The following is a 6,000-nucleotide window of genomic DNA, read 5'->3' on the forward strand; positions in this document are numbered from 1 at the left end:
GTAACATGTACGGTGTCCTGGCCGATTGTATACTTTTGGCGAGTTTCTTTGGCTGACCTCATCGTAAATGTGCCGACTGAACACTTCAAAATCAGGTTTCCCGTTCTATATTCAGAGTTTCTATCCCGAAACCAGCGTATAGTGCAGGGGTTTCATTAAGAGCCGGCAGCCGGCGAAATTGACCGGTTACTCTCACGATTTCGTCGGCTACTTTTTCGGAAAATTTGAACTCTTTCATAGCTGAAATATGTTTTACCTTCTGAAATGATACGGACAAGTTTCACAAACTGTGTAGTCAAACTTTGCAACGGCTTTTATGTGAAACAAAATTTAGAAGACGAGCGACTACTACGATCGCCTTGTACTACGATGCAGCACGGTCTTGCGTATACTGCCTTAATAAAAATCAGAATTGCAACGGACGATTCTATTGGCTACCTGAATTGCTGATCCCGATGTGGTGACCTTTATATACGCCAATAAAAACGTGCGTACTACACCTGTCGGCTGTCATTTGCTCAATTCAAAATGGTCGATGAACAAATGAAGACGGAATAGATCGCAAGGTCAAGCTTCTCTGTACGATCTTTGGTTTTGAAGTGGACCAAGAAACAAGAAAAGGATAATTACTTGGATTTAAACTGTTTTCGAAGACAATAGCCTGATTTTTTTCTCACGAAAAACTTCCCGATTACAGTTCGAATTTAGTAAGCCGACGTGCGTTGCACCGTGGTAGGCGTAAATGTCAAGGTATATAACCAGCTGGACGTATTATATGTACTGCTTTTTGGTCTATCGACGCCAATAAAAACGTCACCCAGAGAAGGGTTAAAATACCTCTAAAAGACCTCTAAAATTCACTTCAAAAGAGATCGTCAGGTTAAATCCAAATGTGAGCTTCTGAACGTACTAATTTTCATATCATATATCAAGCTTCTTACTTTGCATACCCATATAGTCAAATAACCTTGAGGGTCTTTGTTTCTATTTGCGAAATATGGTAATGATTGTCATTTTTTATCGTTATTGTTAAATAAATTATCCTTTTTACCTCCCCAGTGGCATGAAAGTTCTTCATCTACATATTGCCATACCAAATATCAGGGTTCTTACATTAATTTTAAAGCAGAACATTATACATAAATGAAAATTTTCTCATTTACTGTGCTTAAAATATCAGTGTTTCATCCAGGATGGCATCAACAAGGGGAATTTCCCCCTTTAATAGAACATATTTTGGGGATTTCACCAGTTTATGTGTTTTACTTGTACCTCTACATTTAATTGGGGGGAGTGGTCCGCCTTGACAAATTAATTGGGGTGCCAACATTTCAACAGAGGGGCAATCCCCTAACCCCCTGTCTAGATGTAACACTAATAACATCGTCTACAATATCAAATTTGTATCATTAATAATAGTAAATTATTGTAGTTTACCTCCCAAAAGCATAGAGGTTCTTAGGTTCTAAGACTTCAATTTTCTTTGTTCAAAATATCGTCAACATTACCACATTTTACTATTTGTAATTATGAATTATCATATTTAGGCCTATTCTCCCAGGTAAAATGGCTTTTATGATATGAACACAAATTGCCCTGGAACACTGACAATTCTCCTGAAAATACTAGAAATTCATGTGACTATGAGCTGTAAAAAGTGAATTTTAACTCATTTTTCAGGGTTTCCGGCCTTCGGCCGGGAGGGGAAAACCCCCTCCCAGACCCTCCCCCAAGACGACCGCTTTGTGGTCATGGCAGCTGCAAGCCGCCTACTTTTTCATTCTGGCCCCCTACTTCAAAAGTTAATGAAACCCCTGGTATAGTGCAATGTAAAATAATAGCACTGTATAGGTTTGATAGCCTTCTAGCGAGGAAGCTTTTTTTCTTCTTCAGATGATGTCACTTGCTATAATTCACTTCTACATCCAGAGTTTTGGATTTATTGTAATCGCAAGTGACTAACAGTCAAATATTACGTCATCAACGCTGCACATGTATCGTGGTGGAAAACTTAGAAGCATGGAAGATGCAAACACATATCTCAATGGTAACGTTCTTAACGAGAAAACTAATTGATTTGTTAATGATCACCTTGGTTGACCCTGTCACATGACGAAGAGATACACGTCTCTACAAATGTCAGCCCCATCAACGGATAAGAATACGCCTTAAATGAGCATTTCTAAAAATAACCAGGTTTGTTCACGAGCCGTGTTTTAAGGCCTGTAACAGAAAACCGACAAGTTGCAAAGTCTCGTATGAAAATTGTACGTATACGCCATTGGTATAAATATCCCTACCACTTTAACACTGAACTCTAACACTTTAGCAAAAATAAGTAGGACATGTCACGACTGTGCGATATAAAGCAGTTTAAAAGATTGTAAACATGTGCATAGTCCCATGTTAACCATAATATGTCATAAATTCCGAAGGAAAAATAGTGGAAAGTGTCACAGTGTTAATTTTGCAAACTAACTAAAACATAATTGCTTTATAACACACCAAATAACCCCACATGCTTTTCTTTCTATCTCTCAAGAACCAAAGAATCAACACGTTGAAAGACTTTAGTAAGCAGCACCGGCCAGTAAAACTTTTGGCTGAAATGTAGGGAACACAGGCGACATGTTGAGAATTACCGGAGAACAGCGGTAATATAACTTCATGATATAGCTAGGAGATATCTTTAAAAGTTTAAAAATGGAGAGAGAGAGAGAGAGAGAGAGAGAGAGAGAGAGAGAGAGAGAGAGAGAGAGAGAGAGAGAGAGATGTTGGAGCTACCAGGCATACAGATAAAAACTACGGAGAGAAACAGAAATGGAGAGTCTGGTAGAGAATATATATATATATATATATATATATATATATATATATATATATATATATATATATATATATATATATATATATATATATATATATATATATATATATATATATATATACTTGTTTAGTTCAAGATCAGCCGGAGTAGAGTGCTCAATACTAGAGTAGAGCTAAATACACAACTGAGTTGATCAGGATAATTTAAATTACATTTCCACTACAAATTTGTTGTGGAAATGTAATTTAGATTATCCTGATCAACTCATATACATATATATATATATATATATATATATATATATATATATATATATATATATATATATATATATATATATATATATATATATCAGTATGTCAGTCAACTAGTTATTATTACTCATGACCAACTTGCAGGTCACTCAGTCAGTAAGGCAGACAGACGGTAGATTAGCGATATATTTTGTCGGACAGCCTACAATGCAGTCAATTCACAAGGCAGACTGATTATCATGTCCTTGGTAAGCGGTATGAGTGGCGGGGTATTCTGTCCTTCGACTGTGTTCCCACTATCCGGAGAGACACACCGTTGCAGTGATAGCGAAGTTCGCATGGTCGACCGAGTAAGATGGCCAGACAGCATGGATGTGATAAGTAAGGGATATCAACTCTTTGGTGAGTGTTGGTTGAAAATCGGATCAGTTTATTCCGAAAGTCTGCACTCATTCCTTGCCTTAGATCATTTATTATTATCGACAACTCTGTACTGTAAGTTTCCCACAACCATTTTCCTTCCCATATTCATTTTTAGCATCACTTACCTTGACCGTACTTCATTGACAAATCTTTTTTTCCACACGTTCAATTTGATATCCCCTGTAAGCATTTATTCGTTCTATTAATCGCCGGAGTCAAGGTCTTTCATTTTGAGAGTCGTGTATGCTTATATGTGAACCCGACAACAAATTGTTACTCGGCGTACTTTGTAATAGAAAAGGTTTTGGTACAAGGATACGATGTCGAACCATAACATTGGTCTGATCGTGATCATGACCGATTATTTGCTTTAAAAAAGAATCTGAGAATATTTATGAATGTCCGACAAAATTTTTGCTTGACAACGTAATAGAACTCAACAAGTAGTTGTCAAGGAAACTCTAAAAATCGACAAAAAGTTCAGATATTCTGATGACACATAGAGTGTGCTGGTGAGCTGAAACAAAAATCCTCTAAAAATATACATGAAAATATAAAACTATTTTCATCTGATTTTAATACCTACAACAAAGTAGACTACAAACGATTATTAAAGTGAATTAAAGCGCTCTATCATGATAAACCGCAGTACAAGATTTTTCCAGCTTACCTCTAACAATTTCCTTGAACATTGATAATTTTGATATCAAAAGAGAAACATCAACATCAAGCTTCTATAGTAAGAGCAAAACGAAATTTAGTAGTTGAAAAATATTAAATAACCGTTACATGATTTATTTATACACCAGGATTACATTTGTTTCAAATTTGCTGACATTGAGTTCACTCTGAGATGTACTAAGGGCGATTTTGTCTTTGTTGTACAACACTATAGCAGGGACTGCATGGTGGACGCGGACATCCGACATTTTGGGATTTTACAGAACATGAATTGCCTGAACGAACACTGTGATACCTTTACATTAATCAGTGATGGTAACAGTGGCTCCTTGCCAGAGAACACAGTCATTCACAAAGCGGTGATGCTTTTCATACAATTTATACTTATGTAGCAGAAACAGGCAGTGATAATTTCAGTAAAAATATCATTGGTCAGTCAGCGTCTATGCTACAAAGGCGAACATCATAGAGTTAATTTCCTTCGCCAGTGTCCCCTAGTTAGTAAACGCATTTCATTTTGAAATATTGCTACCTGACTGTTTGTCGAATACGAAACAAATGTTCGCGGCTTTTTAGGGAGATGGTTTAACATGGCATTTTATTACATGAAATGACATCTTTATACGTGCTGCATACTGCTCATGATCATCTTCGTGAAGATTTAAGTCATGGATAAACTATGATTAAACTATGATTACTTCCAGTGATTTGCAACTTGAATGATTTATTCAGAGAAATTCAAATGTGCAGACTAGACGGTCGAGCATAAAAGCGGTGTCGGAATGTCTCTGTTAAGACAAAATTTATATTTTAAGTTGATCTGAGAATACAGATAAGTCTTTGATAAAGATAATTAAAACATAATTTGATCTGAGAAAATCGGCCTGATTTTTATGATTAAAGTGGAAGAGTGGAAAGAAAACAGGATTAGGTGATAAAAATACTGTCTTTTTGGGTTCAACCCTCAGGCACAGTCAATGAATCAACGACAAAGGTCTACCCGAAACGTCTGTTATTTTTTTTTGCTCCAATGCTAGAGTTTTTAATACTGCTTTTATCAAGATTTTCCAATTTTAATTGTGAAAGCTTGTTGGATTTCTCTTTAATTCGCGCTTGTGTTGTGTTGAAACTCGTTTTTATGGAGTTCTTTATAATTCGAACTATTGTTATTTTTACTCGCAAATCAATTAGAAATATACATTTTATTTTTCACAGTTTTTTGCATGATTTGACGGCCTTGAAATTAATTGCACGAGCTGAAGAGCATTTCTTGAATTTGCTTAGAATAACGAAGAAGAAACTTTTAATATACGCTTGTCATTTCTTATACTGATAAAAAAGTTAGTATGAATATAAAACGACAAACTCGTAGAGTGCACTCTTTATCGCCATGTAATCATCTCAATATATTTTTAATCAAGTTTCAAATAGTCAGACGATTTTTATCAAAAGTAGAGCAGTAGTCAATTGTTCAATAACTCTTTACAATGTTTTCAATGATTCACCATTCGTCGGGATTTTCTTTTTACTCACAGCATATTTTTCTGTTGTCAAGATGTAATATTTCTGAACAAAGTATAATCTATGAGATTTTGACTCACCTCCTATTTGGAATATTTTTAGAAAATCACATCTTGAACATTATCAGAAAGCTGTTGTCGCAAAGGAATTTTTCTCCGGGTTGGGTAAGGCGGGATATTCTTCGGTGATTAACTTGTTGACAATTTAATTAGGCGGGAAATTTGTGACCTACCTGATCTGACCCGGTGTTGCTGGTACCAGTGGCCGTGGGGTCACGTGGTTGAACGGTACTTC

The sequence above is a fragment of the Ptychodera flava genome, chromosome 22 (assembly GCF_041260155.1).
Source record: "Ptychodera flava strain L36383 chromosome 22, AS_Pfla_20210202, whole genome shotgun sequence".
Lineage (NCBI taxonomy): Eukaryota > Metazoa > Hemichordata > Enteropneusta > Ptychoderidae > Ptychodera > Ptychodera flava.